This window comes from Equus przewalskii, chromosome 2, assembly GCF_037783145.1.
Source record: "Equus przewalskii isolate Varuska chromosome 2, EquPr2, whole genome shotgun sequence".
Lineage (NCBI taxonomy): Eukaryota > Metazoa > Chordata > Mammalia > Perissodactyla > Equidae > Equus > Equus przewalskii.
Genome location: NC_091832.1, coordinates 111,307,008 through 111,327,425, shown reverse-complemented (window position 1 = coordinate 111,327,425; position 20,418 = coordinate 111,307,008). Strand labels below are relative to the sequence as shown.

The 20,418-nt window shown below is 34.7% G+C and overlaps 1 protein-coding gene across 1 annotated transcript in view; it reads right to left on the bottom strand.

Moving 5' to 3' along the window:
* The window catches only part of LOC103557777 (N-deacetylase and N-sulfotransferase 4), a 389,440-nt gene extending 371,743 nt beyond the window's left edge, over positions 1–17,697 (bottom strand). The window contains exon 1 of the mRNA XM_070609249.1: positions 17,650–17,697. The gene's annotated coding sequence lies outside the window, so the exon portion shown is untranslated. The remainder of the gene's footprint in view (positions 1–17,649) is intronic.
* Between the last annotated feature and the right edge of the window lie 2,721 nt (positions 17,698–20,418).

Here is a 20,418-nt window from a genome sequence, read left to right as displayed (position 1 = left end):
GTGTACTGTGCTGTTTAATCTATATTTTGAGTGTTTTTTCAACAGTTATATGTTTTACTTTAAAAACTTCTATTTATTTCTTTTTCAGATATGCCTATTGATAGCTCATTTTTGTAATTCTAATTTTATGTTCTTTAAACATTCACTTACAAGAATATATATACACATATTTCAGATAATTTTAATATCCAAAGTACTGAGTGGTCTAAATTTGTCTTTTGTTGGGCTAATTCTCACTCATGACATTCTACTTGATTGTATGTTAGCTGATTCTTGATATTGAGCTCATGTTAGATTGATCGCAGACTCTGGAAAATCTGGAGACCTAAACTGATGAGACATTCTTCCACAAGAGATTTGTTCTTGCTTCTCTGAGATATAGACTCCAATATGATGTTTGAAATGTAGCTCCTCTTCTTGCTGCCAGCAATGCCTTTGGAATAACCCCCCCCCCCCCCCCTTTATATGTGCTCGCTGCCCAACACTCTGATTCCTTCTTATTGGACTCATGGAGATGTTTCTTTTTTCCTGTGAGCCTAAAAATACAAGGACCAAGTTGTGCATAGTCTGTAGTATGAAGATTCTTTTAAGTATCTAACCCTAAATTTTATATTTCTACCTTCAAAATTCTTTTCTAATCAATCTGTATAAAATTTTGAAAGCTGTCTAGTGTCAAAGTTAGTTATTTGATATTTTAGTTAGTGGATGTTTTTGTATATATTTTCATAAATAAAGTTATATGGCCAATTCATTAAATAAGATATCATGGATGTATGGGTAAAACTTAAGAATATTAGTTCTTTGTTTACAAACTTTATACTATACAATTTAAATTCTGAGCCTATGAATTTAGGAAATTTCTTTTACTCCGTATATAAGCCTGATTTAAATGGATTATATTTGTTGTTTTAATGAAATAAGATACTGCATTAATAACTAATGCTTTGGAGAGAATTTGTATAATAGAAAAGTCTGCCGTCATAAGTCACTTTGGTGGATACAACAGATTTTTATCGGAGGTCATCAGAGTCAGCACAAAAATCAATTCAAACCAAATCAAAGTGTAGCTGCACACATGTCAAGACTTTAATGGGATTAATATACTTTTATTAGGTTTCTCTTAATACTTAATTTGAAACTTTAGTGTGCAGATAAAGTTTAATATATCATTTCTATTTATATTTTTATTAAAAATACATGTATCTTGGAGTATAAATATGATTTGTGATGATGTCTTAACGTGTAATATCTTATACATTCATTTCCACACCAGAAGTTTAATGCTAATTTGATGTTTTAGTGGATTTTAGAGTTTATTTAAAATCAAATAGAAACTGTACATTTTGTCATATAAAATTGAGAGCCCCTCCCATTCAAGGCCAAAAGAAAGCTACTTATATTAATAAACAAATTAATAAATAGTCAATTAATTCTGAATATTTCTTTATGGAAACACTCTGCACCTTACAACTATACATTTCAGTGCATTCTGGTCCTATAAGTGTATTATAAAAATGACAACTAATTATTTATTACTTTCTATATCTCTTAGCTATTTGATTGTTCAAGTATTGTATTAGGACTCATAATACTAGTTCGTTCTTCATATCTCTGTAATAAAATGAGAATCTCCACCAAACTGTTCCCAGAGTAAAAATTATATAGATAAATTATGTTTCTACTCCAGAAATTAAACCTACAACTAATCTAGTTTAATTTTTTAATATAGTCTTTATTTTAGGCTATAATGTATCTTTTTATTTAAAGTTATAAGAGCACTATTTTTCCCCTGCGAAACTTCTGTTCAGCTCTAGCAGAAATAAGAAAGGCACCATCTTGTGAATCTGGAAGGAAAGCACCCCCATCGACAGCAATGTGCCAGGCAAGGCACCACATGTGTTACACGCAGTAGGGCATTGAATGCTGTTCAACAACACTAAAAGGTAGATACTAGTATTATGGCCAGTTTACACAGGAAAGAGATACGGCAAATTGACTCAGTACTTCTTTATCCCCTTATTTTAGCATGACTTCCTATAAACACAAGGCTGGAAATATAAAGTGTATATTACAAAGGTCTCCTTGCAGTTGTACCTTGTGTGTAACCCAGCTTATGCTAAGCACACATGGCCTTGTGAGACATAGAAGTTAAGAGTCACCATTTTCAAGTGGCAGCTGCATAGCTCTTTTGAAACCTTTGAGAAAGGTGTTTTATTTTTCTTCTGAGAAAGCTATATTAGGGGCTCGAGTGTCCAGAGTCCCTAGATGGAATGCCGCCAGGCAGCCGCAATGGCTGCTTCCTGATTTAAAGCTTTCTTGATTGTGAAAGATGCAGCCTGGCTCTTAGGCCAGCAGAAGTGTCAGCTCCCGCCCAAGCCAGTTCCTCTCTGTGTCTCAGGAGACGTTCCTGATAGCCAGACCAAGCTCTCCAGATCTTGAACACTTCTCTGTGTCACTTAAAACCCTATAATAAGTTACTTTCTTCTTAAATCTTGAATGGATTATGTTTTCTGCAACTGCACTCTGGTCTGTAAATCAGAGAAGGAAACTGAGACAAAAAAGGCCAAGTAACATCAGTAACATTCTTAAAGCTTGTTAACTGCAGAGCCAGAATCTGAATCCAGTTGGTGTAGGGCTAGAACCGAAAATGTACACATTTATAGCTTTTGCCAGTAGATTCAGTATTTAAGGATATCAAAGACAGGCAAACATGTGACCTGATAATAGAAAGAGGCATTCTGGGAAATTTAGTGGGAATTTGAATAAAGTTTATACTTCAGTGAAATGCAGCATCGTATAAATTATCCCCATATAATTCCAGGAGTATGAAAACATATGAAATGCCTTCCAAAAGAATGAATGAGTAAACTTAACCCTATTTGAAATCAGGGGTACCTGATACATTCTTTTTTGAGTTATTAAACTTCATTATAAATTATACCAAATTAAAATATTGACAAACATTCAAACCATGGCTTAGAAATAATCCAAAAGAAAGTAAGAAAGCAAGACTAAAGGAAAAAAATACAAAGGGGATAATCAGAGAATAAATTTTTTTAAATGGTAAACATAAATCCAAACTTACCAATAAAGACTTTAAATGTTAATGGAGTAAACATGCCACTTAAAAATCAGACTGTTTAGGGCTGGCCCAGTGGTGCAGCAGTTAAGTTTGCACGTTCCGCTTCTGCAGCCCAGGGTTTGCCAGTTCAGATCCCGGGTGCGGACGTGTCACTGCTTGGCAAGCCATGCTGTGGCAGGCGTCCCACATATAAAGTAGAGGAAGATGGGCATGGATGATAGCTCAGGGCCAGTCTTCCTCAGCAAAAAAGAGGAGGATTGGCAGCGGATATTAGTTCAGGGCTAATCTTCCTCAAAAGAAATCAATAAATAAACCAAAAATCAGATTCTTGGAATATAAAAAGCAAGACCTAGTTGTAAGCTATCTACAAAATATGCACTTTAAATATAAACATAGAGATGGGTTGAATGCAAATGGATGGAAAAAGATTTGTCATAAACATGGAAAGCATGATATGGCAGAAGTGACTATATTAATAGACCATAATATACACTTCAAGAGAAAGACTATCACCAGAAATAAAGAGGGATATTTTATTACAATTAGAGAGTTAATTCTTTAAGGAGATATAACAATTACAACATTTTTTTCTAATGGACCTTCAAATTCCATGAAACCAAATTTAGCCAAATTAAGGGGAGTGATAGACAATTCAGAAATCACATTAGAAAAATTTAATGCCCCTTTCTCAACAATTGAAAGAACAACTAGACAAAAGAAAGTAAACAAATAAAACAATGATAAAGACATAGATAATCTGGACGGCGCTGTGAAACACCTTGACCTAACTGGTGATTATAGAACACTGCACCCTGTGAATGGTTCACTGTGTGTGTGTGTGTGTGTGTAGTTTATGCAATATTATCACATGCACATAAATATTCAGATGTTATCAGACACAGAACTATTCCATCACCACAAATATTTTGTGCTCCTCCTTTATGGTCACACCCACGCCCTACCAGCCCACCACACCTAACCCTTGACAATCGTCAATCTGTTCTGCCATCTGCACAGCGTCTGAACTTTGCAGATTGGCCTCCAGTGAACAAACTGAGCATTATAACTTTGAGACCTGTCTAACTTGTAGGTATCAAGAGTTTGTTCCTTTTTAGTGCTAAGAAGCATTCCACAGTGTGTCCTCTATTCTCTTCCATTATCTATGCATCCATCCGTCTGATAATACCAGAGTCTTGGTTACTGTAACTATTTAATGTCTTGAAAACAGGTTAAGCGATTACTTTTGCTTTATTTTCCTTTTTTTTTTTTTTTTTAAGATTTTATTTTTTCCTTTTTCTCCCCAAAGCCCCCCGGTACATAGTTGTGTATTCTTCGTTGTGGGTTCTTCTAGTTGTGGCATGTGGGACGCTGCCTCAGCATGGTCTGATGAGCAGTGCCATGTCCGCGCCCAGGATTCGAACTGACGAAACACTGGGCCGCCTGCAGCGGAGCGCGCGAACTCAACCACTCGGCCACGGGGCCAGCCCCTGCTTTATTTTCCTTTTAAAAAATTGTTTTAGCTAGTTTAGTTCCTTTCCATTTTCCTGTAAATTTTACACTAAGCTTGCCTCTTTGTCGTTAGTGCTGTTGAGTTGATTCTGACTCTTAGTGACCCTGTGTACAACAGAGGGGAACCCTGCTTGGTCTTTTTGCGCCAATCTCTCACCTTCTCGCACCGTATCAGACAATGCTCCGTTGCTATTCATAAGGTTTTTATGGACAATTTTTTTTTGCAAGTGGGCTCCAGGTCCTTCTTCCTAGTCTATCTTAGTCTGGAAGCTCCACTGAAACCTGTCCACCATGGGTGACCCCGCTGCTATTTGAAATACCTGTGGCATAGCTTTCAGCATCACAGCAACATGCAGCTGCCACAGTATGACAACTGACAGACGGGTGCTGTGGTTCCCTGACCAGAAAATGAACCCAGGCCATGGCGGCGAGAGTGTCAGATCCTAACCACTAAACCACCAGTGCTGGCCTGTATATAAAAATATACTGAGATCTTGACTGGAATTGTTAAAGTATATCATTTTTGGAAGAATTATCTTTACCATGTTAAGTCTTAGTAAACATTAACATAGTCTCTCCACTTATTTAGGTCCTCTTTAATTTCTTTCATCAGTCTTAGTTTTTAGCATATAAGCCCTGTACATATTTTGTTACATTTATACCTATTTGTTTCATATTTTTGGCAATTATAAATGCTCTTATGTTTCTAGTTTTAATTTCAGTTTCCATGTGTCCATTGTTAGTATATAGAAATGCAATTAACTTCTGTGTGTTGATCCATATAATAAAACCTTAGTGAACTCACCAGCTGTAGAGTGCTTTTGTAGATTACATGGTGTTTTCTACATGTATCATTATGACATCTTCAAATCGGGACAGTTTTATTTCTTCCTTCCCTTGATATATATCCTTTTTATTCTCTTTTCTTTCTTTATTGCACTGCCTAAACTTTTAGCAACAAGTTGAATAAGAGTGCTGAGAATGGGCGTCTTAGCTTTGCTCCTGATCTTAGGCGAGAATTCATTCATTCTATCATGATTAGGCGTGATGTTAGCAGTAGATTATAGGTATATGTGCTAACTAAGTTAGGAAGTTTTCTGAGGAATTTTGTATAAATGGGTGCTGAATTTTGTCAAATTTCAGCATCAATTGATAAGGTCATATATTATTACTTTTTATTTACTCTGTTAAATATATTGATTGATCTTTTAATGTTGAACACGGCTTGTATATCTGGAATAAGCTTTGCTTGGTCATAGTACATACTCTTTTTATAAGGTGCAGAATTTTATTTGCTAATATTTTGTTAAAGATTTTTGCATCTGTATTCATGAGGGATATTGGTTCATAGTTTTGTGGTTTTTTGTGGTTACATTCTTTTTCTGATTTAGGAATCAGGGTAAAACTGGTATTATGGGTTGAATTCTGTCCCCCAGCCAAAAAATAGTATGTTGAATTCTTAACCTCCAGTGCCTCCTAATGTGACCTTATTTGGCAATAGGGTATTTACAGGGGTGATCAACTTAAAATGAGGTCATTAAAGTGGGCCCTACCCCAATATGACTAGGTTGCATACAAAAAGAGGAAATTTAGACACGAGACAGATATGCACAGAGAAGAGATGATGTAAAGACACACAGGGAGAACACTGTGTGGAGATAGAAGATTGAAATTATTCATCTACAAGTCAAAAATGATTGGCAACACATCAGTAACTAGGAAGGGGCAAGGAAGGACTCCTCCTAGGTTTCAGAGGGACCATGGCCCTGCCAGTACCTTGATTTCAGATTTTTAGCCTCTAGAGCTATGAGACAATAATTTTTTATTTTAAGTCACTCACTTTGTAGTACTTTGTTACAGCAGCCCTAGGAAACTAATACAATTGGCCTCAAAACATGAGTTGGAACGTGTTCTCATCTCTTTTATTTTCTGGAAGATATTGTGTAGAATTTGTATTAATTCTTCTTTAAATGTTTGGTAGAATTTTCCAGGAAAACCATCTGGGCCTGGAGATTTCTTTTTTAGGGAGTCCTTTAAATTATGAATTGCATTTCCTTAATAATTATAAGGCTATTCAAATGACCTATTTCATATGGATGATTTATAGTAATTTGTGCTTTTTGAGGAATTGATCTGTTTCATCTAAGTTGTCAAATTTATGCATATAGAATTGTTTGTCATATTACTTTATTTTCCTTTTGATGTCCTCAAGATGTGTAACGGTATCCTTTGTTTCATTATGGTGTCCTAGAGTGATTTTTTTTTTCTTTTATCTTGTTTTGGATTCACCCAGTTTATTGAATCTGTAGGTTTATGTCTTTTGCCAAATTTTGCAAATTTCTAGCCATTTTTACTTCAAATACTTTTTGAACCTCATATTCTTACTCTTCACCTTCTGGAACTTCATTCATATAAATGTTAGATCTTTTTTATAGTCTCATGGTTTCCTGAATTTTTGTTCATTTGTTTTCAGATTGTTTCCTTTCTGTTGTTATGATTGTATAACTTCCACTGTTCTATTTCCAAGTTTAATGATTTTTTCCTTTGTCATCTCCATTCTGCTGTTGAGCCCATCCTGTGAGATTTTTATTTCGGTTATTGCATTTTGTGTTTCTAAATTTCTATTTGGTTCTTCTTTATATCTTCTTTTTTCTGAAATATTCTATTTCATTACTGAGACTTTATTTTTTTTAAAAATTTGTTTTAAAAGTGTATTCAAAACTGTGAGATAACATATTTTTATGTTGGCTGCTTTAATGTCCAACATCTCTGTTATCTCATTGTCGTCTATCATCTTTCACCATTCAAGTTGAGATGTTCCTGGTTCTTGTTAAGGTGAGTGCTTTTCAACCACATCCTGGATATTTTGGGTACTATGTTATGAGACTGGATCTTATTTAACTCTCCTTTTTTAGCGGGTCTTTACTGGCACCACACTTTCCACTTAGCATCTGCTGACATTTCAAGGGGTTGGGAGGGTGCCTCAATTGCTGCTGAGTGGGGGTGGGTGTTCAAGTTCAAACTCCTCACTAGGCCTCCACTGAGCCCACCCTGGTTGGGACAAGTGGGACACTTGTTATTGCTTCCATATGGCCTCCATTGTCACTGTGTGTGGCAGCCTTTTTCCTGTCTGATGGGAATGAAGTGCCAGGTCCCCAGTTGGGTTTATCTGAATTTTATCATCACATCAGTTAGGGGTAAGAGCCTTCGCTGGAGGGTGTGCTTGTGGATTCACTGTTTTATCCAAGACATATGGCTGAAGTAGGATGGCTGTTGTCTAAAAAAGGTTTTTGTCTTGCTAATCTGTCATTTTCATGGTCCCTTTCTAGAGAGAGAAGCCTTTTCTTTTCTTTTTTAAAATTTGTTTTTAATTAAAAACATTCTTTTATTATGATAAGACCATTTAACATGAGACCTATGCTCTTAACAAACTTTTAAGTGTACAACACAGTATTGTTCAATATAGGTACTATGTCATAGAGCACATCTCTAGAACTTAGCATCTTGCTTAACTGAAACTATTGCCCATTGATTAGCGGCTCCCCATTTGCCTTTCCCCCCAGCCTCTGGAAAACACTATTCTATTCTCGGTTTCTATGAGTTTGGCTATTTTAGATAGCTCATTTAGGTGGAACGATGCAATATTTGTCCTTCTGTGACTGGTTTATTTCATTTAGCATAATGTCTTCCAGGTACATCCATGTTGTCACATATTGCAGAATTCTCTCTTTTTTAAGGGTAAATGATATTTACATATATCATATAATTATATATTATATATTATAATATATTTTCTATCTATCTACCTACCTATGTATATATATCTCACATTGTCTTTATCAATTTGTCCATTGATGGACATTTAGGTTGTTTCCACATCTTGGTTATTGTGAATAGTACTGTAATGAATGTGGGAGTGCAGATATATCTTCAAAATTCTGATTTAAATTCTTTCAGATAAATACCCAGAAGTAAGATTGCTAGATCAGCTGCAATGGAAACAATATGGAGGTTCCTCAAAAAATTAAAAAGAGCAAGAAGCCTTTTCTTGGACCATTTTTTGTCTGGGGTTTCTGGGATACTGGCTTCTCCAGCATCTAGTCTTGAGTCATGAAGTAAAAAGAAAACTGAAGAGACTGGACACCATGTTGGTCTTTGATCCTGAGATCTCTATTCAGTGTGCTTTCTCTTGCCACTTTTCAAGGGCTTCCTATGTTTGCTTTATATATAATGTTCAGGGTTAGGATCTGCGCTTAGCAGGAGGAATGGGGAGAAGTACCCCTACTTCATCCTGTCCCAGAATCAGAAGCCCTGCAGGACCCTTTAAACTGGTATCTCTGTCTCCTTTTCTTGCTCTCCCTCGTCTAAGAGAGGGACATTTAAATTCATTAAAGAATGGAACAAGCTATAAGAAAATGAATTTTAAAAAGTGGGGCAGAATGGTGATATACTTAATTGTTCTAGCAGAAAAACCTATTTCTATTTTATGAATATATATATATATATATATATTACATTCTCACTTTACAGGTTGGTTTGGTCTACCTTTGTCTCTTTAGGCATTATCCCAGTGTCTAGTCTTTACTTTCTTTTATTTCATTCTCCTCTTTTCCATAGAATGTTCTTGATAAACATCTTTATGTTTTCTGTATTTATAATCTTCAAAGTGTCTCTGAGTAATTCCAGGAACAGGAATTTTATTCATCCTTTGAGTGACTGATACCGAATTGACTTTAGGCTACTTAAGAATTAGTTTAATGTTGTTTTCCTTCTCAGATCCCTGCCGCAAATGTTTGTTATTACATATTTCCAAATCAGTGGGACATTACTATCTTCAGTGAATGGTTTTCTAGTGAGTTGAACAAGTAAATATTTCTTCTTACTCGTTTAGCTTGAGATCTGAGAATACTTTAGGCTGAAGAAAATAAAACTTTCTTGTCAAAATATAACATCTTTGTCTTTCAGTTTCTCAATCAGCAATATAGCAAACACTACATGCATACTAAATCACTGGGTTATGTAAACAATAATAAACCATTTATGAAGTTATCGTATCTATATAGAAGAAGGGAGTTATGAAAACAGAAACGCTCAGTTTCACTCTTTAGTACCAAACACAACTCTAATGCTACAATATTTTGGCAATCAATCTTTCAGGGGAGCATGGAAATTCAATAAGAAAACATTTTGTTTGTTTTAAAAGACATTAAAACCATTTATAATTAAAACCTATAATTGTAGAACTCCAGATTACAGTTCCAGTTTATTGGCCACCTAAAATATAATTTTCACTTGCTGTATAATTTAATTCTTACTGAAAACTTCAGGAGTGGGTAGGTATTAACTCTGTTTTACTTAAGAGACAAAAGAAGCTCAGAGAGCTTGAATAACTTTCCCACTGTCTAGAACCAAGATCCAGCCCAGGTTTATCTGTTCCAGGCTCAGTACAATGTAAACCTACCTTTCACTATTGGTAATTGCCACTTAAATAGGATATGGTAGTTATTTTAAGGTTATTTAATTTGGTGAATAATATTTAATTACAAAGCAAATAATAAAATATTTCTTCAGTTTTGCCAGGTTTTTCTTTCTTCCTCTTCCTCATTTTTTTTTCTGAGATAATGATTTATTTTTTAATTGAATGGTAAGTAATAGCCTTCTTGTGAAGAGTGATGCTTCACAAAGATAGAAGATGAATAAGCAGATTTTTCGGCATTCTTGCTGCTTTCTTGAAGGCAGATTTATGATGACGTGTTGATAGGTTTTTCTTTTTCAATGCCTCAGTTCATGTGAAAGATAGTCGAGCACTTTTTGGAAAAGAGAATGCCAGAATCTGAAATATACGAGTAGTGCGACCAACACCCTCTGCTATTCGTGTATTAACCAATTATATCAGGATTGAAAAAATATCAAATATTTATTTCAGGTGTTATTTTTCAAAGGATATATGAGACATAATTACATCCTTTGAACAAAATGGAAATTTCATACACTTTTCCCCCTAAGCTTAGAGGGATGAAAACGATCCTTCTCTCTACCGTTCATGCTCTTCAGTCTTCCTTCCTATATTGACCTATAGGGAGAATGGTTTTCCATCTGTCGAGGTCCTGGGGATTATTATTATGCTTTTTTTAAGAAGTATAACATAACTCGTCTTAGGGAAAATGAAAAACTGCCTGTGTCCTCTTTGCAAAAGACTTGAAGATACTGAATTTATGATGCCTGGGAGAAGACTGAAGCTGAACACATTTACATTTGTTTGGAGTTAGTCTTCCTTTGAGAATTTATGATAACAAACCACCACCAAATTCAAGATAAAGTAAAAAAATTATGTTCAGTTCAAATTTCATATTTTAAAATTTTGATTTAGTGAAAAATTCATTTTATATTTTTTGTTACAAATGGAAAAATAAACTTTTAAGTAAGATGACACTTGAAATGTTTTTAATGAAAGAGTGGAGTCCAACGATTGAGAAATATAACAGAGAGGAAAGAAAAGCCATTTGATATAGAATTACTATAAAATTGCAACCAAAAACTCCTATCAAACTCTAAATGAATTTCAATATTATAAATTAGAGTTTTGTCATGATTCTATTATTATTAATAGTAATGATAACTAACATTTATTGTGTGCTAACTATGTGCATTGATCTGAATGCTTTATACAAGTTACCCTATTTACTTCTTATGTGGTAGAAATTGAAAATATTTTCATTATATAGAAGATAAAATTGAGAATTAGTAAATCAAATAGCTCATCAAATGGAGACAGACTCAAGCTTGGAACGTAGCTACACTGTCTCCAAAACTTGCATTCTAAGCCACTGCAGGATACTCCCTCTAAATGGTGCTGAGGCCAGTAAAGATAGACACACATTATAAAGACAAATATGCCTTTTTATGCATTTTTCTTAACTCCATTTTCACTTATTTGCATATTTCAGGTATCATTCATGAACCCTGAATAATCTAAAAATAAAGAAATGCAGCTGCTTTCAGTTGACAACCAATATAGTCTCTTGGCATTTTCAATCTGAATTGGAGAAAAGTGTAATTTCTCAAGCTGCTTGTGGGAGTTTAAATGCGTAGTCTTGGGAGGAAAAGAGAAAATACTTCATTGGTTTCATAAAATCTCAAACAGTAATATTTATTATTGATATTTTCAAGGCCCCACTGGACATCACTATGCCATAGCAACAACAAAGAAATGCAAGATCTGTGGTCAAAATAGATGGAATAAGCTAATTCTTTAGAAAATATTTTAAGAGTACTTTATCTTCTGTCTCTAACTGAAAAATGGCCCTACACAATTTTGTTAACTAGAACATCCATGGCTCTGTCCTGCAAAATGCTTTTCTTTGGTGATTCAAATCAACACACTCTCACAGTAAAGCTAAATATTACTTCTGACAAACAAGTTAATTAACAGAAGACAATTCATAATTTTTAGAAGCATTCTTTTTGGTTGCCTTCATGTGTTTTCACTGGAAGATGAAAAAGATTGTATTATGCACCACTAATCATATGTTATCTCAAATTAGAATACTTATAAGCATTTCTTGACTAAAACAAATGTGACTTGACCCAAGAAAATAAACTAGCATGTAACATTACATCACTAGATGTCTCTTTATTCAAAGGTGTAGATTCCAGATGCATGTTGTTCACAAAATATTGCAGAAAAACCAAAGGAACTCAGAAAATTTTCTACTCATTTCATATATGCAGAGAAATGTTCAGCCCTGGAGGATTGCATCAATGTTTCATATGCGGATTCAAGAATTCAGAACACAGATTCTGCAAAACGAAGTTCACCTTGAGAATATGTTGTTCAAAATCTGTTACCATGAGGTCCAGGTGCTCTCAGGACAGATGAACACATCTGGCAACTGGAGGTCATGATATCCTAGTATTCATGATCCTGGTAAAGTTGAATATCTAACTGTACTTTGAACAACAAGAGCATGATCTCTCAAGACACTGCAACGTTTCATCATTACTCATAAATTATCTTAGCAGTTTATAGCAAATTTTCAAATGCAAACACCTAATGTAGTTTCTACATCATTTTCTCCCAAGGATTTTGTGAAAGTTGTTGAGACTAACATATTTTTAAAGGTAAAATAATTATGGCTCATGCTCCTAGAAATGCAGTTTTTCATGCCTTTTGAACAATCCAATTTCAGTAAGCTATCAATGAATTTCCAGTGTTTAAGGGGTATTCAATGTCTTGTGATTTGTGTCCATGTATTTCTGCCGTAAAACTAGAAATTCGCTTTTCGTTTTTAAGGAGGGAAATGAAAATATAAATATATAGAGATATAGATATAAGTATATGCCAAAAAATAAACTGAGTGGCATTCTATAGAGAACAAACTGGTAAGTGACAATGCTTCTCTCAATGCGCTCAATACAAAGGTTAGGTAAGACCATAAGGACTACAAATCTTCTGAGAAGTAAATTAATCAGCACTAATGTTTACTGTCTGGAGTCCTCAATATTCATCCTAAACAGAGAGTCTTTGTAAACCTCAACCCTGTCTAACCTTATAAGTCATTGATGATGCAACTTTTGATAGAATAAACAATCATCTCTCACCCAAGACCACTGAAACCTTTCATTTGGAAATATTGGAGATCCTATAATTTTATATCCTCATGTAAAAGGATTCCCCCAAATTTGTCAAGTTTTCATCATTTAGCTCATTCATTCTTTCAGCAGGCTTTTAGTGGATACATATTACCTGTTACAAACGAAGTAAGTATTAGAGGCAGCCAAAATATTGAGCAAAAAGGATATTAACCCTCAGGGAATTTGCAGTCCACATACAGCACTGGTTTCAGTGTCAGGCAGAATCTAACTACAATCTTTGCCCCAACGCTTACTTAAGTATATGGCCTGGAGCTGTTGTGAAGAGAAATTAGATAACACTTGTGATTCTTATTACACTGTAAAGCACATGATAAGCAGTCAGTAATTAGGATCTTTAAATATAATATTCAATAATAGCGTTCAAATAGAGAAATTATGTTACTAAATGAACAAACTTGAATATTTCTTAGATATTTTTCTGATGAATTGTAAAACAAATATTCTACCTATTGCTTTGTACCTTTTTTGTTATCATCTTTAAAAAAATTACAGAGGCCAAGTGAATGATAATTTTTCTTTAACCACAAAAGTTGTCTGAGTTGAATTAATTTGTATTTTAAACCTATTTGAACAACACATTTTTGGCTTTGTGAAAAGGCATCTCTTTACAAGTTAAAATTATACTAAAAAAGGATAGGTATTATATATTTAAAGTCTACTTTTTTTTTAATGGAAAGAATACCAGAATATTGTTTTGAGCTATATACAGAGACTTTTAAAGAAAACAACAAAAATTAAAACAAACAAACAAAACCTTACCCTATCAGATAGCAGGTATAAGAAGGGAGTGCTGACCCTCCCTCTTTTCTTCCTGGAAGCAGGAGATCAACCAACCAACCAACCAACCTCCCCGACCATGGAAGATGCCCTCCCTCTCCTAGAAGGAGAATGACATTCTTATTTTATTGTCAATGACGGGAAGTTAAGAATGACAGAATTCTGTACAGACAGACCTTGTTAAAAGAAATCCTTATCTTCCTTTAGCCTTCCTACATAGCGCAGTTACTGTATCCATGGGCCCTCCAGGACCAGTTCAACTGATCCCATCTTATCAACAGAGTAATTAAGAAGTTGTCTTGCAGAAAATTTGCAAAGTCACATAGACAGAGCATGTGCAGAAGAAGAAACTTTGACCTGAAATGAGCATGGAATCCAAGATTCTCCTCCCCATGGAACCAAAGGACCAGGACATGACTGGAACTTCAAAGTCAGACTCCTATCTGCAGTGAGGGGTCTGTCACTCAGGAAGATCTGGTGTTCAAATTAGTTCCCCACCTCATCATAAATGTTTAGAACCTTACCATAAATGTTTAAAACCTTACCATAAATGCTTGAAGCCCACCACTCAAAACCTGTCCTGCCAGCATTTCTGCATGCCAGCTTGTTCTCCCTAACCTCTTAAATTTCACCCAAAATCCTGAATCAGGGAGACAGATCTTAGGGCACATGCCCTCTGTCTCCCTGGAGATTGATCTCACAGAATAAAGCTGATTTCTCTTCCCCAAACCTGATGCCATAATTGTCTTGCTTTTGTGCAGCAATGAGGAGAAGCTCATTTTTGTGTGGTAACATTACTAAAAAAGGTGAACTTTTTAAAAACTAAACTTAAAACTGAAAAAGTAAACATAAATGTGCACTCATCATCAGAGATCAGTTCAACAAATTTTCGCAAAGTAAATCTACTCATGTAACTGATACACAGGCCACGAAAGAGAATGATGTTATCAACACACAAGTTCCCTCTGCACCCTGTAGGTCATTCTCCCACAAAGGTATCTACTATCCTGATTTCTTTCACAATAGAATAATTCTATCCTTTCTGAACTATATATAAGCAGAATCATGCAGTATATTCTCTATTGTGTCTGTCTTCTTTCACTTGATGTTATGTATCTGGCAGTAGCTTGTTCATTCTCATTTTATGTAGTATTTAATTGCATGGATATAGCACAATTTATCCATTCTAATGTTAAGGGACATTTGGTTGATTCCAGATTTTGATTCTTATGAGTTGTGATGCCATGAACATTCTTGTATATGTTTTTGCAGAAAATATGGCTGTGTATCTGTTCAGAACAAGGTGTACTCTATGGAGTTCATTTTTTTTTTGTGTGTGTGTCTCAACATTGTGTTTGTGAGATCCATCACATTGCTATTCATAATAAGTAGTTCATTGATTCTCCTTACCGTACAATGTAGGAGTACTGCATTTTGATATGTGTGTTTTCTTGCTGGTTTCCTTGTGGTTGCATATCTTTCTGAGTTAGGTTGAATTTGCCTAGAATGATGTCTGACCCAGAGAATGACTGTTAATGGCCTACTTATTCTTTGTCTCTTTACTATCATCCCCAAATAGTTCCCTTAGTCAGTCAGTTTAACACTTGGTAATCAATGCTTAGTGGCTCAGAACAATGAACTCTTACTTCTTTCATCATGTGAAAACCTGAGAAAATACTCACTTTATGCGAAGAGTTAAAACTCTTCCAGTGTTATTTAATTGAGGAGCCATTGACTTTACGGTTATTTTATTTCTTTTTCTTTTTGGAATCCTTTATAATTAAGCAAAGTCAATGCTTAATTTACTATAAGCTTTACTTTTTATTACTCTTTTATCTCACAGTATAGATAATTTTCTCATGTGTTTCTAGAAACTTAGAGTTATAGGAAAATAGGTTGCTTAAACTTGCTCAAATATGAACTTACATGAACAGTTTTACAAGTTCATGTAAAATTGGGGAAAGAATTACCAGTTCTAGCTATCCTATCAGATGGCTCTGGCCTCCTCACCAGCAAACTGTATGCTGGGTGATTCTTCAGATGTTGTTGGCTTTATCTCTATTTTAAACAGTCATGTCACTTATACTTTATTTTACTATGATGTTTAGTTACAGACACTATATAAAGCTCTATCTTCCTCACTTAAATAAAATTCTGTTACATAAAATTCTACGGCTCAAGTACTATGTATATTTTGAATTTTAGTGTTTCTACTATTAATATGTAATTTCAACATTCCTTAGAGATTTTTGCCAATACTGGTGTTTAAAAGTAAGGCTTTAATGAACAGTATTTGTAGTATGGGATTCTCAAAAACACATACAGAAGCAAGTTATCTTAAGTTGTCCTCAAAGCTTTTTTAGAATAGGTTGAAAAACATAAAGTAGAGCAGTTGCCTTACGTTGTTATCTATTTCATCCCTTCTGAATTCTTTTTGGGAAAACAACTGTTGACATGCTGGATTGGTATATTTTAATTCTGGGAGGGAAAACATAAGGAAGGATGTCTGGGAATAAGGAATTAATACTGAATTCTTGGGGATATTATATGAAGTGTCAAAAAAAATTGCACCAGAATTTAAACAGGCAAGGAAGACTTTGTTCAAGACCATTGCAATAGAGGGCAAAGCTATTGCAACAGGGGGAAGAGGCAGAACTCAACTCCACTGAAACAGAAGGCGAAGAATTTGTAAAGAATGAGATGAACTAGTTGAAAAGTGCTGGAGAACTTCGGGGATGGAGGTTGGTGACTCGGCCATCTGTGTTTGTGCATTAGCTTACCAAAGGTGTGGTCCTGCCCTCCCACAGAAACTAGAAGGTAGGGGCCCTATCTTTTTTGATGATTCCATTTCAAAAGGGTGACTTCCAGGTTGTTGAGAAAGACAATCTGGGTTTGTAGAAGATTTACATCTCATGAAGCAGAGGAAGAATTTTCAATGGCAGATTTTCTAGAGTAAATGCTCTAAGAGAAGGGAGGTCAGAAAACAACAGGCAGGAGAAACCTACCTAAAGTTTAATCAACTTGAGGGAAATTTTAGGGCCTCTTGGTCAATATGAAATATTTGTTTTCATACAAAGAATTGTGTACAGAAGTATCTTTGAATTTTTAATCCAGCAATTTCTCTCCCCCAAACAAACATACTAACTAACGGTGTACTTAATTATGGCTTGAATATAAGAATTGACCTTTACTCTGATTCCTGCTTAGGCAGAGTTAGAAAAACAAATAAAGAAATATTTATTATATTGGGCATAGTTAATATCCAAAGATGCATTCCTATAATTCCAAGATAAATATACATTAATTCACAGGTATAAACAATCTTAATACCAACTACTTTCAGTAGCTATGTTCTTGAAAAGAGTCCAATTACATGGTAGTTTTTATAAGCTAGACCTGATAAGTTTAATTTCTTCTGACGATAAATGAAACTCCAAAGCAATGACTCTCTCTGGGCTGTGGACAATTTCTGAGTTGCTGTAATTTAGTGTTACAATCAAATAATAAAAATAAAATGAAATATTTCAGTTTCTTTACTTTATGAGCAATAAATATATTTAACCACTATTAAAAGAATGCAGTTTTATTTTCGAAGATGAAAACATGAAAAGAAATCTTAAAATTACCTTTTGCATGTTAATTGCCCATTGTTCAGAAGTCTGTTGACACTTAGGGGTTTTGTACAGTGTTATATAAATTACCGCTTCCTGTTTTGCTCTTAGTCATGAATTTCCTGTCTCCTACATATGCTGTCCTACATAAACGCTTTCTCCATCTGCCTGTCAAACTGCTACTTCTAAATTTCACATTGCTGTGTACAATAAATAAACGATGTGAAATACAAATTGCATTAAAATTTATTTTGCACAAAGTGGTTTTATACATTAATTGTAGACAAATGCAAAAGAAGCAATTTTTAAATGATTTTTCCAGAGCTCTACTCCTTCAAATGTAAAATAATTTGTTTCCTTCGTTGATAAATCCAAATAAAACCACGTACTACTGATTTTTAAAAGATCAATTTATCTATCTGAGAATTGCTGCAGTCCCTCTCATTCCACAATGTTTCAAACATTTGCTTCCTAAAATTTAATCAAACAAATAAATTTTGAGAACAAATGAGTACATATAGATGAAACCTCTTTGGCTTTTATGAGACGTTAACATAAGAACTAGTCATAGTTTTTAAACAAAAAATGAAAAGAATAAGTTTTCTTTGTGAACTTATTTTAAGAATTTTGTTTTCGGAACTATACATGACTTTCTGGTTTCCACACTTCTTTTAGAGACATGATTTTATAGACACGCTGAGTCACTGATTCAAAAATTTATCTGTCCTTTGCCTCTTATTACTTTGTTCTAACTTAGATTCTGATGTACTCACTGATCTAGAGCAATCATATGAGCCAGAGTGGCTTCACAACCAGAGTGGCCTTGAGTTGCTTTTTAACTGTGTAGACTCTGTGAGAAATGATCAGATTTAGTTCTAAGATTTTTTCTCTGTGTTCTGTGGAAGCCGTAAAATGAAGAAAGGGGAAATAAGTTGGGAAATGGAAATGTTATCAAAGGGGAAATAACTTGAAACACTTTAGTGCAGAGAATGTGCGGGTAAGTGGCACTAGCGTGAATGAGACTAGAATTTCTTTCTCCCATTTGTTTCCATAGCATTTTCTATTTTTCTGCTCCCTGCCTTCGCAGATGCTGCCGAGACATCTGGTCAGTGGTTGGACAATAGCTGGATTGCCTTCCTCGTTGGCGCTCTGCTAGACAACCTTTCTCAGGCCTTCTGCTGTCACTTGGAGACATGCAACAGAGTTGTAGCCAACGCATTGCTGGTAGAAGCGGTGGACACCGGTCCCAGGCCTGACTCTTAGACTTGGAAAATTTCTCATGTAGTTTCCCAAATTCTCTCACCTTCCTCATTTGCCGGCCAGGTGCAGAGGATCTAGTAGATCATTCCAAGGTCTTCGAGAAACCATATAAAAGAGGACCCTCGATCTCTAAATACCTCCGGAGTCCCCCAAAGGCCAACTGCCATTGAACTCCACGGTGAGTAAGAAAGAATCTCTGAAACATCAAGTCACTGAGATGTTGGAACTTTCAAATAAAATAATAATTAATAATACTTAGTGTGAGTAACACAGACATATTTTGTTTGTGTCATTTCATGCTACTGAGACATGTTGGGCATGACAACAGGGTAAAGTTTCCCATTTGTAAAAAGTGTTACTTAAGTGTTTTGCCTATTCTATGCTCTAGAATTTTGACTATGATGTTCATTTGAGGTCCAAGTGATTCAGATATCTCTGTTTAAGCATATTACAGAAAATTCTTTATCTCAGGACTTAAAAATAATAAGAAATATAAGAGAAATACTTATTTGAATTACAGAATTCACATTATCACATGAAATTACATATATGTGTATATATGTACATATATATTTATATTTATTATATAGTTTAATCTATAAGTATATGTTTTATTTAATATATACTTAAATTTTTTTATATAATTATATTTAAGTATATAAATATATATTATATACTTACTATTCAATTACTCGTAGAATAAAAATATCACAGTTGAAGATTTGATATGAATTTTAAATAATTCATTTGGAAGAGATTTGGAGCTATCCCTTTGCCAGTGATGCTAAAAGAAAGATCTCTATTCTGTTTTGCCTGAATTTTCTCGTTACATTGTTCAGTTCTGAGGAGGTTCTTTTTTCTTATATTCATAGGCTAGTCCAATCTGTGCTGTTATGTCATTCTTCTTATAAAAGATCTTCATAATTTTTGGAGAAGTTGTTGAGTCTTTGTTAAAGTACAGAAGTTATTTTAAGCAGATGTAATTTTTGGCATATTAATTTCTTCAATTTTATCCTAAAAAAGAAAAATAGAGTGTATGTACTACCTCCCCAATAATAACTGTGAAGTATCTGAGAATGTACTCCACTTGCAAGCTAGTAAATTTATCTGCCACACAGTTTCATAGATTCTGGAAGAAAATAAAAGACTACTGGGTCAGAAACAAGGGAGTTTATCACTCACAGCAATAACATTAGCCAACGTATCAGCATTTCCTGACGTGGTTCCCAAGTGCCCGTCCCTATGAGTCAACACTAAGAAGACTAAATGGTATCTGCGTCCACAGAACAACTCTGATGTTAGGGAACTTGAATATAATTGACGTAGGGATGCCTGCCTTTCACTCCAGAGGCGTTATTGGTATCACTACAAAAACAATCTTGAAAGATGGTTCAGAAGAAACGTAGCCAGTGCCTCCGCTTTTAAGATATGCAGAAACTGAGAGACCAATGAGGAATTGTCTCCCAGCCCCACCAAGTCGCCTCTCTATCCATGGATGTTTGTATGGTCTGTGTTCAATATCTA